An 18,702-nucleotide genomic window follows, 5' to 3' on the forward strand; every position below is an offset into this window, starting at 1 on the left:
GATGTTTTTTAAATTAAAAGCTAATCTTAAATAACTCATTACACTGTCAGAAAATTAACAAAATACCTAAATACTTTTAATAATATAGTATCATGCATGCTAAAATACAAATTTCAGCGGGAAAATCTGCATGTTTTTCACATTTCAAAAAGAATGGATTTAAACAGAGCAGAAAGAGTGCAAGTATTTTGTTTCTACCATCCACCCACCCCTTTCATGCAAAGGCCATGGATGCATAAAGCACAAACTTAAATAATTAATCTTCATTTTACATTTAGAAAGTCCACTCATCAATAGTCTTAAACAAAAATAACTGGATTTAAATAACAGTACAAGCTTCCAATCCAACTGTCACTACAACCATCAACTTGCAAAATGGACGCAGAGAGAAGGGTTCTATCATCAGTCTGCTATTCGATCCTTTACTTTCCTGGACATTACTAGACACAGAAGAAGTACGCAAATATAATAATATAGATGAACCACCATATATATCTATATGGTTCAAGTTTTGTACAGTTAAGCTTCAAATTTCTTTCTGAGAGGTTTTTGAGTTGTAGGAAGTACTGCCCTTCTTTGACACCTCTGTTAAGTTGCTAAGTTGTCACCTAACTGAGGTCTGCTTCCTAAAATTGTCAAGGTGGGCAACTGGGATATTTGTTCTATTGATAGAATAGCAAAAACACCATTCCTAAAAACGGAATAAAACCATTTGTTATTTAGTTTTGTATTTCTGATTGTTCACTGTGCAAAATATGGCTACTTGATAATTGCTGCAAATATTGTCTTTACTACTAAATATGCTTTCATGTACATTTCAACAAGTGACTTCTGCTTGAAAACGAACTCTATTGAGCATATTTCTCTGGATATCAATATTTAAAATTTTTTTTTCTTTGCAACTAAAATTCAAGAGAGACAGCTCTTGTTTACAGAGTAACTTAGTTTAGCATTATGGTTAACAATGTTTAAAAACAGCCAACTTAAAATGCAAACATTTAAATTCTGAAGTTTAACCATTGAGAGGCCAAGTCTGAACTATGGAAATGTAACAGCATGAAAAACACTAATTAATTTTCCCCCAGTTCCATTACATATAAGAACAGTCCAGGCCACCATTTTGTTGGATTAAAGAATAAGAACTCACACACTCTGAAGTTGAAAGGTAGTTCAAAAATTAAAAAGTCTTGGCTGAACTTTGAAAACATTATACTAAGGGAAAAAAAGGCAGTCACAAAAGAACACATATTACATAATTATACTATATGAAATGTCCAGAATAGGCAAATCTATATAGAGAAAAAACAGGCTAGTGTTTGCCAGGGGCTGGAAAGTAGAGAAAGGAAAATGTTTAATAGGGCCTAGGATTTCTTTTTGGGGCGATGAAAAGATTCTAGAATTAAATTGTGATGATGGTTGCAAACTCTGTGAATGAACTAAAAAACACTGAACCATACACAGTAAATGGGTGAACTGTATAGTGTATGAATTATTTCTCAATGAAGCTGAAAAGAAAAGTAACATGGCTGATAACATTTACAACAGTATTGGCATGAAATGTACAAGAAAATCCACATAGCTTCCATAAAACTCTAAAATACCTCATTCCTGACCCTCCCACACTAAAATAGATCTTCCTGTTATAAACACTTTTCCAAAACAACCAATAATTGTCCTTCCTAATACTTGTCATCATCATTGACTGTCTTTCACTCTAGAACATAAACTCTATGAGGACAAGGACCATGCTTTTCTTCTCTAGTGCTATGATCTTAGCACCTAGTATAGACGGACAATAAATATCAGAAGAATGAATGCAAGGATGTATATTCATACATTTGTACGTACGTTATGTATGAATGAATGAATGAATGAAATTATTGGGTTGGGGCAATTTAACCCATCAAGTAGCTATGTTCTACTTGTCCCATTAAATCTGTTCTCTAATTCTTCCTAGGCTCCTGGCTACCCCAACAGATACATTTCCCAGCAATCTTTGCAGTTTGGTGTGGCATATGTCCATAATCTTACCAATTAAACATCAATGGATGTGATGTGTACAATTTTTAAATCATTTGTTTTAAAGAAAATTGCTTGCACTTAACTTCTCCACTGCTGTGGCAGCAACTTACTTTCAACTATGCAGATAAGGACAAAGTTCCAAGGAATGACAGCACAAAAGGGAAGAAAACTGCCTAGCAGGCTAGACTGGCCAGAATGGTATATGATATAGAAGAATTTACACCATTGTATACTGGGGTCTCTTTGTTACATCAGCTTAGTTTTTACCCTAACTGCTAAAACCCAGGCTAAGCTATTAAAACCCAAGCATATGTGTTTGGGGAACAGGCAGGACTGAAATGCTTTACTGAACTGATGTACTAATTAGTCATTTCAGCCAATGTGGTCATCCGGTAGCTCAGTAAATACACTCTCTTCCAGTCTATGTCCTCATTTTCTTAACAACTTAATGAATTAATAGTCACATAATTCAAATACTGAATGCTATAGAAAGGTCATTTTGAATGGTGTTGGATCAGAGTACTTGTTGTCATTTAGTAAAGATTTAAATCATATAAATATACTTTTCAAAAGAACTAATAAATAGATTTCAAATGGCTGATACGCTGCCACCTTATTTTTAACCAAAAACCAATTTGTAATATGTAATATACAATGAATGAAATCTATAAAGATGTCTTATAATTCCTTGATCAAACATGAAGTACCTCAAACTGAGCACAGGGTAGGAGAAAACTGCAATGATTATACTTTCTTTTAGATTAATTTTTAACATTCTCACAAATAAGTTTGAATAAACAAAAATAAACCAAAAACAAAAACCCTGAGCCACCTCATAAAATGTGAAGCTTGAAGATGTCTACGCTTAAAAACAACCATGTAATCGTAATCGAAATGGGCTTGATGATAATTATTAACTTCAAAAGCCATTCAGGATTGAATTCAAGATGATCAATTCTACAAATTGGATTTGAATTTTAAACAAAAATGCATGTCAGTGAATTGTCAATGGTGAAGGGAAGGAGGGAGAAAAATGCCACATAGTCCAATATTATTAAATCACCAAGCCAAACCAGCCACAACAGAATGACATGAATAAAATTTTGACCTTGAAGCAAGTTCTCTTTCTAGCTCCCATAAATGACCTTAGGTAAGTTACTTGACATCTGGGGGCCCACTTTACCAGTCTGTAAATTGGGATAATAACCAGCTATTCTCAGGAATGCTGTCAACCAGGCCCATTTTATAAAGTACTCTGATGTACTTGGAAGGAAAGTGTTTTATCAATATCAAATATGATGACTGTTATTTATGATTCTTTAGACCTTCAAATATAAATTTGAAAAATGGCTTCATCTGGTTTCCTGAATTTTCCTGGCAATTTTTCTGCACACAACCAGTTGTTCTCATAGTGCCTTTGTAGGCATATTTATCTGCATCTACACTGACGGTTAATGATTCCCAGATTTCAAATTTGTGGCATGGCATTTACTGAGATGCTCCTGGCCTCTGAAGTCTACATTTTTCTTATAGTACAAAAGATGGTCTGGTATCATGACCATCACTGGATAGCAAAATCTTCTTTGTTTAAGGTTTTTTCACTGGGAAGAAACACTAACTCCTCTACTCATTTCATACGTCATTTTTATTTTATAATTTTAGCAAACATTTTTTTTCCTTCACATGTAAGAGGTCAGGATATCTAAAAATTAGCTTTTAAAAGATCCTTAAGTTTGTTTAAAGTTTAAAAATGCATGTAATTTATTACTTACTTGAGCCTACATGCCCTAACTTATTTCCCAAAAGAATCTGAAATGAGAGGCAAACAGATGCAACCAAAGTAATAAAATGTTCATTGCAGGTAAGAAAAATTAATATCATGAGTGAAAAACAAAACAAAAAATATTAATAACAACAGAAAGTTAAAGTTGAGAAAAACTACAGAAATAGAGCAAAAATTTTTACTCTGAGCTTCCTAGCAGTCAAGTTAAAAAGGAAACTCAGGTTTCTTTAAGTCATGAAAGGAGGCATCAGGATGACAAATTATTTCTATGGTCCAGGCATTTTTTATTTAAGGATATTGCCTAATATAATAGACCATATCCTTGACAGTGATTATGAAGGCATTTTATTTAATTTTTTTGAGGTACTGAGGGCTGGGGATTGAACCTGGGACCTTGTATGTGGGTCAACCACTAAGCCACATCAGTTTCCTAAAGGTTTTTTGTTTTATTTTATTTATTGTTCTTTGTTTTTAAGAGGTACCAGGAACTGAACCTGGGACCTCCCACATGGGAGGCAAGCGCTCAACCACTTGAGGCACATCTGCTCCTGAAATTTTTTAAAAATGTGGAATACCTCTTTCAGACAACTTTTCACATCACTGGACTAAAAAAGCATCAGCCTAGCTAGCCAGAACTATAGCATTAGTCACAGGAAGAACAATATAACAACAAGGATTACTATCCAGGTACTACATTAAATACTTTATAGATCAGCTCATTAGATTTTCTGAACACTACAGAAACAAGGTAGTGGGTACAAATGGAAACTGTAGCTAGCAGAAGGCAAAACAGAAATGAAAATCTAGGCAGTGTGCCTCCATGCCCTCATTTTTATCAGTGACTAGAAAAGGAAAGAAAATGCCCAGGTGAGATGATTTGTGAGGACCTGCAGGGCAGGCATTGCAATCAATAATCAATATCCCCAATTTAAAAAAGATACCTGTGCCCAGCTGAAAGCCTCAGAAACACACACCACACACAGGAAATAGAAAATTATAAGAACAAAGTGGCATCTGTGTTTAGGGAACAAACTTCTTGACTGAGCTACACAATTATGGAACTGAGTAGAATGACAGCAAACATCAACAAAGGTCACTGAGTGAAGAAAACATATGTCCCACAATATTCCGAAACTCTTCCCCTAATTTACCCTTGACTCAGGATATTTTTATCTTTGAACAATATCAATGGATTGGAAAAAATAACACTCCAGAAAAATCAAACATGTCGGTTTTCAGGTCCTGGGTTTAAGTGTGGACAACCTAAAGACATCAAGTCAGAAGAGAAATAATTCATACTTACAGGGGATTCCAAAGAATACAATGAAAACCTACTAATGAAGCCCTTGTTTGGAGCTATAGGGATTATTCCTCTTTTCAACCACTTTCCCAGTAGTGTTTACTCATAATTTTTAGCTTCACCTGAAACCTCTGTTAACAGCATAAGGTGAGTAAACACCTGGCGCTGCTTCGAATGTCCACCATCTTGGAATGAGATGCCCTCCTGAAGGATCAGAGAGACCAGGGATCAGCAAGTTACTGCCCAGCTGAGTAACTGTGGCAGAGAAGGAATGGCCCACGAGCAGAAAATATTTACTGTATGGCCCTTTACAGAGAAAGTTTGCTGACCTCTGATGTATGATATTGACTAATTCCTTCACTTTTAAAATTGGAAAACTATGTCTCAGCAAAAGCAAGTGCTTTGCCAAAAGTCAAACGTCACCCTCTGACTTGATAACACCACTTAGAGGGTGGGATCAACCCCTTCCATGCTGGAACATCTGAAAGGGACAAATCTCTTTGGAGGACTTTTATTAGGTGCTTCCTGCAGAAGTTGTATTTAAACAATAAAGATGATGAAATGATGCAAGTTTGATCTTTGGGGTCCAAACCAAATGGGCCAGGATGTACCTATAAAAACAAATCCATACCTTTATAATGCATTCTAGAACACAAAAACTCTAGATAGGATTAAAAACAAAACTGATCTGCACATTATAAATGTTCCACAAAAAACCTTATTCAACTATGAGTAAGAAGACTGTATCTTACCCAGACATAAGCTTTGTTCAGCATGCTAGCAAGTAACCTGTTTTTAAACAAATACAAATCTACTAAACCAAATGGAGCTATTAAAAAGCCAAAATCCTAATCTAAAATGAAGACACTGCAGTGCTTGAGAAACATCAGATGTTTAGACGACCTCCAGGATAACTCGGGTAAGATGACCACAGCTGTCAGCAGAGGGATACTTCAGGATTCAAGTCACTGTGACGCATCCCTATTTTAACCAGAGTGCTTTTCTGTTTCCCCAAAGAGGGAATTGAAAAAATTAAACTTTAATTCATCAGCTACATTAGTCTCCCAGAAAAGTTCTAATTTTAAAATCAAGCACTCATTTGATTTACAAGCAAGGTCAAGGGAATAAGGTAGCCCAGCATTGACATCACAGGGACAGGCCCCTTGCCACTCAGCAGCTACATCAACATGGCGTGTTGCTATGGCACCTATTAATTTCTGAAAGAAGGTGATTATAAAGCCGCCAGATGAACATCAACTGGATGACACCACGTCAGCCCAGAACACTGACATGCAGTACTCTTGTTTGCAGCAAGTTAATTTTATGAATCACCACTTCTGTTATGTGAATATTCCTTTCTAAGTTTGAATAACTTATACCAAGTCAACAGCCAAAAAAAAAAAAAACCAACTTCAAAGCTTCAACAGAGAGGGGAAAGGTTGATAATACTGGGGGGAAAAAAGTGTGGATATGTGGACCATTTCTTAAGGGCAATTTCTTTAAAGACCTTCAAAAATAATAAATGCTCCATACATACTTACACAAGAATAAATAACATGTATATTTGACAAATACGGAGGAAAAACAACTGAATTAAAATGCCTAGAAGGCAAGAGAGTGCTAGATATAATTCCACTAATCGCATCTGCATTTACCTTTTTTGGCTTCTGTAAAGCAATCTTCAGTTATAGTCACCTCAAAAGGTCACTTCTTACCCTGAAAACAAAAGAAAAGATCAAAATCTCAATGTAGAGAGAAGTAACAACCACCTCTGCCTGGGATAGACACAAACAAAACAACAAAGGAACTGGATAATATTTATTGGCAAACAACTTTCAAGAGTTAATAAAAACAAGTCCCAAGACCTTCATTTATCTGGTCTATATGCCATTGAACTCTTCAAGTCAAGATCAACTTGCTTGGAAAAAGCAAAGGTGAAACACTTCAAGTTTTGCATATAAACTTTTTCTCATTTTGTCATCTATCAATTTATTTTCATGTGGAATAAATGTGACTCATACGGCTTTGTTTTTGGAAACCAGACTGCTACTCAAACGTGTCCCTGTTTGGTTAATATCCACAACATCTCTAATTTCATTAAAGTGGAGGCTTATTTTTCCCCCTTCAGAAGAGAGTTAGTTCTTGTAGACAAGATGCTTTCTGCCACTTTGGACCTTTCAAAATGAATAAAAAGCCACAATTTTCAGTTGAGGAGTATGTGGGATTAATCACTAGTGAAAGCTGTTCACCGACTGTTTTTCACTTAGCATGTATCTACCAGATCTAAGTTAAATAAAAATGGCTTGAGTCAGATGAAATCATTAAAATCAAGCTTCCTAAAATACAAAGAAAGCATGGAGTATGTTTTCATCCCACATCCATTCCTGCATCTGCACACTTCCTTATGTAAACCAGGGTGTAATCCTTTAAGAAACATCGCAAGCTGCCTCTTTCTGCCCATAAAACTGGGATCAGCATACGGTGCAAATGAAAAGAAAATCATGGGTTTATTTAGATCAAGTAACTAACAGGGTAGACGATTCATTCCATACCAACTGACCAAATGCTCATAAATGTTTTTTCAAGACAGTGAAATTTTATTGTCATTTTACTAAACGTTCACACCCTTTTGCTCACTCTTCAGAATAACATGTAATGACGTGGTATTAATTTTATACAGAATATATATCCCTGCTTATCCCTCTGTGGTCTGCCCTGAGTGTGGAAAGGCAAATATCACTGAGAAGATTTAAATCTTGTTTCATTAGGACTAAAAATTTGAAAGTGGCACTTTGAAGCATACTATCATTGAGGAATTGATCTGAGGCCAATTTATGACATTTCCACAAGCAAGTAAAGTATATGCAGATTCTTACCATTAAGATTGGGGGGAAAAATGCGGGCTGTGAGTGAAATCATAACGTTCATGTTTACTGTAAGAGGAAACTGGAGGTTTTCACCATAAATGTTCACCATTTGGGTGGGGGAAAACCCTAGCTCTGGACTAGAAATTACTATTCTGCAGCCTGCCCCCAAACCTTTTTGTTTTTACAACAAAACAATTCAAATTGAAAATGAAAATCGTGTGCGTTACTGCTGATGTGTGTCCCCAGGATTGGTTTCTCCAGTGGTGAGAACTCTTACAGGGCAAATGGTGATAAGAAAAGAAAATATAAAGAAATGATGGTCTGGGTTGCAGAACTCAAGATAGAGCAGGAGTCTCAGGAGCCCCCTCCACACAAAAAGAGCTCAGCAGACGTAAGAAACAGCAGTATCATTTACACCAAACATTTCCACTTCCACCGCCACATCGTCAATGTAAAGTAAGTGAACTATGGCAGACCCCACTCAATTCAAAGCAAGAATGCCCTTTCTCATTCCTTTTTACTTGAGATGTTCTCCAATGCATACGCTCTAAACTAATTTTCATGTTTGTCTATTGAGCTGTGTCTACTTTTGCATGTTTGGCAGACAGACCTATAATATTAAGCTTTGCAATGCAGATGAGATTTGCTATCATATAGGCCTGGCAAACAACTGGACCTTATTAAAATTTAATTTTTGAAAAACTGCTGAAAATGCCTACCTTGAATAAAGTTATCTCTAGCACTGCTTTCAAACCTGGAAAACATTTTCAGGTAGGCACTGCCCTACACATCATTGCTAATCTACACAGTGCAGTGTGTAAATGAACCCAGAGCAAAACTATTAACTGGTTCACCCTCAAAGATTTTAAAGTGCAATTTTTACCTGAAAAAAAAAAAAAAAGGAATAATAACAGGTATACTACTGACCCTCTACCACATGACTATTAAAGCTATACAAAATTGGCTACATTTAATTTTCACTTACATACCAAAAAGCATGGCCAAAGAGATACCAACCATATTTTCCTCCATTTCTAAGTTCCATAAATTTTAATACATATTCACATTTGACCACTCATTAGTTTACCTCTGTTGATTTTAGTTTTTAGAAAAAGTATTATCGTTAGCAGAGTAATCAAAACGATACTTTTCTAGCTATGCTGAGAAAAGATTTATAGTTCAACAGCTGTTTGCCATCATGCTAAATTAAATGAAATGTGTCAATATAAGAGACAAGAAAATTAGGGGGTAGTGCCTGAATTAGGGCCTGAACCTGCATTAGTACTAGATTAGAAATTGAATCGGAAGTCAACACTAGAAGAAAGATCTGTATTTCAGTTTTTTTTTTCAAAGCATAAAACTTGCATGTCCAAAATGGTATTTGCCATTTTTAAAAAATTATGGCTATGCTTACTTCTCAAATGTATTAAAAATTTCCAGTTCAACTATTTATTTGAATAACTCACTGGTAGTATAAACAACACCAAAAATAAAATTTAATGATCGTGTATAGCTTTCAAGTAAAAAAAGAAAAGACGTTCCCCTCCTGCCCACTTGTCTTCATTTAAAAAATGCAGTTACCACATGAATTGCATTTTTCTTCTTTTTCTCTTTTTCTTTTTAAAGTTTCCTGTTGGTTTTTGGTTTAAAAAGTGAGTCAAGTATATGGCACATAAAAATTACTTATCTCCCTTTATGCCAGTTAATATTCTAGTTAAGATCTTTCGAACAGTAGAATTGTTCTGTGGTCTTTTCACTGCTGATTGCAATAGTGTCATTTACCTGAAGCTGTTTGATGACCACAATGACCTTTACCAAGAAGCCAAATTTCACCTGTCATAGTAGGGTCAGAAACTTAATGTACCCTCTTCTTCCTCTAACTCTCTACACCCCTCACTCACAATTAGGAATTTCACCCTTATGTTATTACAATGCTTCAAATTTATGTTCTCCATGGACATTTTCTGCCCCTCATTTAATTTCTATGATATGTAACATATATTGTTAACTGGTGTGTCCTACTTCAAACTGAGTTACAGTTAAACATGGAAGTGTGATCTCATTTCAAAAGTCTGAAAATAAATAACATATACTCTTAATTTCTTGTGAAAATGATTTTCCCCTTTTCCTTCATGGCAGCTTAAAGGATATGATTGACACCAGGATTTCTGCAAGATATTTCATTTTATACAATCAAACAAAGGTGACTCTGAAGGAGAGCCAACACACATCATCTCAGCCTTCAGTCCAGCAGATTCTGGCCAAGAACCTACTCCTCACTGGTCTTGCTGGGGCTGTAGAAATGAGTAAACCAAGCCCACGGCCTATGATGAAGACATATTTTCTGGAATTTCAGGAACATGGTTTAAACTTCATATACTCCCCATATCCTCCAACCAATGACATTTTTCATTTAAGCAGAAAGTCCAAATAGGCCAATTTCTAAAAGACTGCTTCCTCTTTAAATAGTGAATCTTAACTCATGTGGGCTTTATGTCTTGTTTTTCAGTCATTTCTTAGAAAAACAGAAGGATAGCAACACATACATGATGAGTTAAAAAATTATAATACAAGGTCACTTCATGTCCTGTGCTCAAAACAAGAAAATCTACTCAGAAGTCAATTTCGATTTTTTCCTATGCCCCAAGAACTTCAAATATTGCCCCCACCCCCAAAAGACATAAGGGGGAGAGAAGGCAAGAGAAAAAGAAAGAAGAGTGATGGAGGGGCAACATTGTGAAGGTAATTGTCACCAGTGAATTTTACAGTTGAAAGCGGTTAAAATAGGAAATGTTATGTTATATATAGGGTTCCACAATGGAGAGGGGGAGGAACAGGCGAACCAAAGGTGGGGCAGGAGGGGGAGAGGAAGGAAGAAGGGGGGCGGGGGGGGGGGGAGGGAGGAAAGAAAGTGGGAAGAAAAGAAAAAGAAACACGTGCAGCCCAGGCCTCTATGACCAGAGGAGCCTTTAGACATAAGTCTTGCTGATTTACAAATGCTATGTCTTTTACTTCTATCAAATAAATCCACTGCTTTGGATCTATAATTTCCCAAGTTCCCCTCCTGCAAGTAACATTTTACTTCCTTTCTCCTCACCCTCTGGGACTCTCACCAAGTTACAGTGCCTAACCTGGGGGTCCAAGAAGTAAGCAAAAATTTAAATACTATAATAAAAGAAGCCATGTGGCACGGGCCACACCACCCGCGCGATGCCTGACATGAAATTACTTCAGGCTGGCCGCCCCCTGTAACTCCAAGCCTGCCCATCTCATTTGGCAAAACGACGCTCTTACCTTCCAGAAAAGTAAAACCCTGGTCATGGTCATGTGAAAATATTTTATAGGTATCCTTTAACAGCCTTTAAATGTTGAAACCTAAAAACAATATTTGCTGTTTTCCCTTTGAAGCTCTAACAAAGCCTTTGTTTTAGATTTACCTTTAGTGTGCAATAAGAGTTAATAATCAAATCCATCCCAACCCCCACAAATGTTAAACAAAAAGATAAAAGAAATGCAAATAGCTATTGTCATGGAAAGTTAAAGTACCTGTCTGTATTTTTAAGTGAAAACTATTATCTCTATCAATCAAAATTTAAGAATACAATAGCGCTAATCACAGAAGGTGCTCTGACGGAGTTACTTTTCCTCATAAAAAAGTATTTTTCCCCTTAAAAGCCAAGTATAAAAGTCATATACTTACAATTAGATAGGGTATTTGTAATTTTATTATTAAAAACCTTCAGCAGCCTCACTGTTAATAAATGCTTCTAAGTCTCTAGACTGATTTGTACCCAAGAAGACCCAAGTCCCTACATATTTTAATAAGGTTGATGAAATTTTATTTAAATTCTCAGTTTCCAACCTGCGGGGGAACAGCACACTCTTCTGTTGAAAAGAGTTACTCAAACAGAGGCAACAGTTAACTGGTAAGGAAAACTCCGTTTTTAGACCGTGGCCACAACTGCCAGGTCCTGAAAAATCTTTACCCAGGACCTGTCTCCCTTGGATGGCTTACTCTTCTTGACTGTGGCCACTCTTCCTTTCTTTCTGTGACTGTATCACTCTTCCCTCAAACAGAAAACAGAATTCTACCACGCTCCAGAACGATCCAAAGGCACACTGCAACCATTTCCCTGAGTCTTTATTATTATTATTCACTTTCTAAAAAGACTGAGTTAGACCCCGAGTATGGTGCTCTCTGAAGGCAGTACAGGAACAAAAAATAGCAGGACCCCGGATAGTAAAACAAACAGCTCAAGATTAAAATTCCTAGAGCAAACAGTTAAGCCAGGATGCTATTATGCAGGCTGAGCCTGGATGGATGTGTCTCCTCCACCGAGGGGCCAAGAGGCTGTCATTCCTCCCCCCAAGATCAGATTTCCTCCCCTCCCGGCCGCCTCTCTGAGCATCATGGCCAACATCTCTAGTGTGCTATTAATATCAATGAAGAGACGATTCGATTTCCACAGGAGAAAACCCTTCCTATTCCGGCACAGACCTTCAGGGAGGACTCTGGCCCGGGCACAGACAATACAGCAGCAGAGTTTCGCTGCTTTCTTACAGTTCCGTCTTGTACACTGTTGGAAGGCTTTTAGCAAACAATGGCAGCATTATCTGCAGGGTAGTTACAAAACAGGATTTGTTAGGACAAAGAATAATAAAGCTGTTCGCGCTCTCATTTTTGTTCTCCCCCCACCCCGGCCCCCAAGGCCAGAAGAGCCTCGTAGTCCCCAATTCAGCCACATTTCCTAGCAGGCACCTGTACTTGTCTATTTCAGGGCAGCCCGCAGCCTGCGGGGACCCAGCCTGCTTTCAGGAGGCGACCAGAGGCGCAGCAAAGTAGCTTCTAAACATTTGTAAAATGAAACAAAAGTATCAGCCTTGACTTCGCATACACTTACCGATTCATGGTGAGGAGGCAAAGCTTTGGGGCTGGAGAGGCAATTTTTACACAAGAGAAGAAAGTTGAGAGTTTGTAAAGGGGCAAACTACAGGCACTGGGAAGTCTCTGGGCTCTCGGGCTCCCAGGCTGGCGGCAGTGTGGGAAGGACTGAAGGTATGTGGGCTAAACACAACAAAAGCCACTGCCTTACTCTAGATTAAATATGCAGGAAGAGGCCCCTTTGCATAAACACAAACACTCAGCAAATGAATAACTGGCTCAATCAGACGCCCGCTGTGCCTTCTACCTGTCCTCACTGACAGGAGACACTGCCTGTTCCAAGGAGCCAGTTCAATGTTATGTTGCTATAATAACAATGAAAATGAATCGCATTCTTTTGTAATTAAGAACTCACACATGGGGGAGGGGGGTGCTGAGGGGGAGAGGGATATAGTGCTATTGTTGTAGCTCCAACTCCTCCAAAACGAACTCCACATGCTCAATGTAAGTAGAGTTTTACCTTGGGTTGCATTTAAATCTCTAACACTCAAGAAGAGTTTAAAACAATCACATTGTTTGGTCACAATTTAAGGTCAGAGATACACCTCATTTCACTGCTTTGCACATTATAAACTGATTCTTGTGTATCTGCACCTATAGAAAGATATGTTTTATATATGTATATAAAATATATACACACACATGCATAACTAATTAAAGAGAAGAGATCCCCAAAACGCTACTTAACTACACTCTTTAGTTCACTAACCATTTAAAGCAAACAATTTGAGTTTTCCAAAAATATATACCAAACGTCTGCTTTTCAAATGTCACCAATCCATGACCACTCCTTTCAAAGCATTACCGTTATATGAGAAAGGATGCTTTTAACTAAGTGGCCTCAAGCACTTATAATTTCAATTAAATAACATAATTACAATCAACAATTTTCTCCATTTCAGCAGAAAATATTCCATACCTCAATGTAATTTGTCCTTAGAACCCAGGATTTTAAGCAAGTGAAAAAACACGTGGACACTAAGAATTCTTAACTACCCTTTCTTAGTTGACGGAGCCAACTTACATTGACCTCTGTGTAGTGTATATCCTAGCTACATGTTGATCTTAGTAACAATTATTTTTAAATAACTTTTTGCAGGACTGTAAAGCAATGATTTTGATGAAAACAAATATGATAATGTTTGTTTAATTTCTAAAGCCACCCCATACTTCTGGGGGCAAATCCAGCAACACTATTCCATAATATGCCTACACTATTATTTGAACCCAAAAGGGTAGATCACAGATCTGTCATAGCTGCAGAGGACATCACTATTATCCTGGCTGAGGAAAGGCAGCTTTAATTTCAAAAATGAGCTGCACTATATTAACACAAGACTCTCCCCTGGCCATATCATTCTGCCATCAAAGTAGAAGAATATTATTGAAAAGTTTAAAAAAAAATTGCCCATGAACCAAATAATTAATCTCAAACATATACAATGGCATATCATGGGGAAAAGAGAAGCAAAATAAAAAGATTCCCAAAGCCCCAAATAATAAAGTACAGATTCTCTAAGAAGGGGTCCCAGAATAAAACTGAAGATGCCAATTTTGTTCACCATTTTGCCTTGAAATTACCTCCCAAATAAGGTGTTAGAGAATCAGTTTCCATGGACGATAGTGATCTAACCTTGATGCAAATAAACCATACAACAAAATTTAATCAGTATATCACTGTGAAAAAGCCTTTGTCCATCCCAATGGAGCCTCTAATGACTGTTTTGGCAGTTCTGGCGGGTAGTTATGCTTCCCAGCTCATCTATATCTCATACTGGTTGAGCAAGCTAATGGAAGTGCTGTTAGTGGAATCCAATATTAATGCTCTGCATCTGCAAACCTGGATGCAAGTGAATGTATTATACAATTATAGGTAGTATCTAATTCCATAGGTATTAGATACTATACTCTAAATTAATATTTTAATGAGGGCAGTGAAATAAAGAAGACAGTCCAGGTAAGGGATCTATGCATTGTGGCCCAGCTAATGCTCCTTGCTGAAAGAGTGCTGGATATTGGAGCACATGGCACAGGCAGGGGGATTGTGACAAAAATCCGTATGCAAGCTTTAGATGCTGAGTGACACATACTGATGCACAGAGTCAAAGATGTCATCCTCACACAAGCGCCACTCACTGTAAGCTCTAGAGAAAATGAAGGGGGAAGAAGCGGGGGGAGTAGTTGCAGCAAGACCTCCAGAAAATAAACAGGGTGTACAGTTTCAAAGGCTGCAGACACAGACATTTCATTGTTCAAGCCAATTATCAGTGGAAAATAATAACAACAGATGGATTCAGAGTCACTGACTTTTCATATGCACTTCATCTCAGCGGAACAGATGATGAAACGCGAGAGCTATCTCAAAAAGGCAAAACATCTTTCAGTAAAAGAACTCTACAGTCCAGATGGGGACCTTCTAAGGCTGCTGATTATCTTCTCATAATGTTGTAAGATAGACTTACTAAAACATTTCAAGAACTGATCAGATATGATGCGTACAATGGCTTCATTATTGGAAGGAGTCGCCTCAGACTTGAGACTGCACTAGGCAGAGATTTCAATAAGGTTAGGGCTGTAAGTTTCCTGTTTTCTCATCAAGGACTGCAGGTTCCCACTAAAACTGGAAATCCGCGCACAACAGGAGAATAAACCATCGCCCAAGGATCCGACATTTGGGCTCTTCTCTCTTTTGGGCAAAGGAAAAAATATAGGCTGAGGCTGTAAAAAGGACATTAAATTATTCTGATGCATTCCATCATGACGGGGAAAAAATAGCCCTAAAACAATTACTTAGTAAATGCATGCAATGATAAACTATCATTTCTTCTATGGAAAAAGAACATCTTAAATAGCTCTTGCCACTCATGATCTCAAAAGATACTTTGCTTTTGTGGGAAATAAAAAATGTCGGTGGTAGTGTGATAAACAGTTATAATAAATGCCAACCTAACACCCAGGCAAAGCCCAGCCTATCCTAGCCGGCACTCAGTCAACTTAAATACCATCAAGTCAGACCTGCTGATAAAACACAACAGGTAAACTGCAACCTGAGAACCTGCTAAACCTAACGGAAAAGTTAAAACTCTAATCAGATAAACCTCTTCACTATCCATCTACCCATCGATCCATCTGCCAATTCCATATTTATAATTTTGACATTTTTCCCTCTGAATTGACATAAAATATGGTTGAAATCACTGTGCTAAGAAAAAAGAAAACCTGATCCTCCCACTATTTACTAACATACTAAACATTTAAATAATACTTTTAAGAACACACTGTTGACTTGACAAGTTTATAATGTAAGGGAAAAAAAATAGCGAGCAGGGCTTTTCTTTCAAAGTACTCTGACAAAAGTAAATTCATAGCAGAGACCATAAGCACGAAGAAAATATCGCCAAGGGCAAAATTCTGCAACTGCTTTAAGAAGCAAACAAGAACACAAAAGATGTGTAATTCAACCATCTGGCTCTCCGCATACAGTATCAATGCCTTAACTTTATCCCCCACCCCCTTAGCCAGCCCACACCAATGCCACAAAACCAAATGGCTTCACTTATGTTTCCTGCACAACCAATTTACACAAAGTAGTTAGAATGCAAAAGCTGATTTTTACACATTAACTGGTATCTTTACATTTGTCCCCATCTTTATTCATTATTTGGGAGTTTTTACTGTCGTCGTTACTTATTCAGAATGGGTCTTCTTTGAAGAACCTCACTGTGGGAAAGGTGTATTAACATGGGCATATCTGTCCACTGTCAATAGAAGCCCCCTTTAAAACTTTAATCTCTACCATCTTCTGCTTTCTGTTACAATCAGACTTTAGATGTGGGCATCTGAAAAAAGAATCTTAAAATTATTCCAATTAAAACCTTTACCCTTTTCAGGGGCAGAGGCACTAAATTATGGGCTGTTCCTCTCATTTAGTATTTAAAATAACTTGACTAATTTTTAATTATGTCCCTTGAAGGTCAGCATGCACACTGGAATTTTTACTTATTCAACTCATTCTACAAACATTTACTAAACAACTACTATGTTGTTGGGAGCTGTGCTGGACAATGGATGATCAAAACCATTCTTTTTCTGAATGATAGCAGGGCCTGCGGGTAAGTGAAATCAGAAACGCTACAGATTATAAACTAGTATGTCACACACAGGTAGGCCAAAGCATTTTATTTATTTACATGCTTTATTTTGGCAGGCAGATAGAAATAGATACTTAAAAGCTATGGCACATAGCTTTATTTCAAAAAGGTCGGCATTAATACTTTTTTTTTTTTAAATCAACAAAGGTCATCGAATGCCTTTCACAAAGGGGCAACAATTTTTTAAAAAATAACTGGGGAAAAAGATGGTCACAGACAAATGCTACTCGTTGGTTTTTTGCAGGGGTACGCTGGAAGGCAAGCATTCTATGTTAGGCAAGTGTTCTTAGTCAGAATCAAGATTTGCACGGCCCCACGTCTGCTTGACTTCTGTTTTCTCACTGACATTAGATTTCCACTTCATGTGCATCCCTCTCCACATTCTGGGATAAGGAAGCCTTGTCTGATGTCCTGAGGGACTGACTTTTGGTTCCCTTCTAGGCGTTTCTGCCCAGGCCCACAGAGGCTTCCAGTCTGGAGAGTGGTAATGTGTAAGACACACACAGCGGCTCCAGCCACCGGATGAGGGATTCTGCTAATTGTTTAAGCCTGCACTGGTGTCTGGCCACCAGTTGGCAGCCGGAACACATGGCGGCCTACCAGGTCTAGGTTAGCACAGCTGGAGCCAGATGACAAGCTGTCAAAGATACTCTTCCAGTGGCCACATCTGGCTCTAGGCGTCTCCAATCTGCAGCTGAATATAATTCTATTTGGTTTTTCTGGGGACATTTAGGCAAAAGATAAAGACACACTGGGTTCATCTTGACTGTGTGCATTTCAGTTTGGGACAGAATATCAGACTATAAACTCCATGAAGGCAAGGAGTGTGCTGTGCTTACAGAATCCCAGCACAGCACAGTAGCTACACATGGTAGATGCTCAGTAAATATACAGAGAATGTATGGAAAACACCAACCGGCATGTGACTTGAACAAAAGCATCCCTGGATCTTATTCCAGCGTCTCCATTTACACTGTAATGTGTACAGTGGCTGTTATGGGTTGAACTGTGTTCTCTAAAAAGATACGTTCAAGTCCTGCCTCTTGGTTCCATGAATATGATGACCATATTTGGAAAGAGGATCTCTGAAGCTGCAATTAGCTAAGATGAAGTCAAACTGAAGTAGGGCAGGCCTTAATTCAATACGACTGGTGTTCTTAAAAGAAGAGGGGAATTTAGACGCAGAGGCACAGACAGGGGAGAAGGCCACGTGACGACAGAGGCAGAGCTGGAACTGCTGCAGCTTCAAGCCAATGACTGTCAGCAAACCACCAGGAGCCAGGAAAGCTAGGGAGAGGTAAGGATGGAGTCTCCCCTACAGGTTTTAAGTTCAGACTTCTACTCTCCAGGATTCTGGGACAATAGCTTTTGCCAGTTTGGAGCCACCTGGTTTATGGTGCTTTGTCACGGAAGCCCTAGGAAGACAACACAATGGCTCCCATTCCTGGTAAACAGAGAGCAGCCAGGACGGTTCCAGAGCTAAACTTTATTGTGGGCATGCTGACCCTGGGAGGAAGACGCTCAAGAGCATACCCACTCACACTGTCACTATAGTTGGAAAAACCTCCAACAATCCTTCCCTGAAAGTAATGATCTCCCTCTGTTACTCACACCCCAATGTTTTTCGTCCTTAAACT

The 18,702-nt window shown here is 38.0% G+C and overlaps 1 protein-coding gene across 7 annotated transcripts in view; it reads right to left on the bottom strand.

The window, feature by feature from the left end:
- The window catches only part of FOXP1 (forkhead box P1), a 528,438-nt gene that overhangs the window by 333,895 nt on the left and 175,841 nt on the right, over positions 1-18,702 (bottom strand). For 6 of the 7 annotated variants that reach the window (XM_058288482.2, XM_012521022.4, XM_071212158.1 and 3 more), the window contains one exon: positions 6,761-6,821. The gene's annotated coding sequence lies outside the window, so the exon portion shown is untranslated. Of the gene's footprint in view, positions 1-6,760; positions 6,822-12,873; positions 13,046-18,702 lie in introns of those variants that run through there. The other variant, XM_058288481.2, reaches the window with a different exon arrangement.

The sequence above is a fragment of the Dasypus novemcinctus genome, chromosome 26 (genome assembly GCF_030445035.2).
Source record: "Dasypus novemcinctus isolate mDasNov1 chromosome 26, mDasNov1.1.hap2, whole genome shotgun sequence".
NCBI classification, from domain to species: domain Eukaryota; kingdom Metazoa; phylum Chordata; class Mammalia; order Cingulata; family Dasypodidae; genus Dasypus; species Dasypus novemcinctus.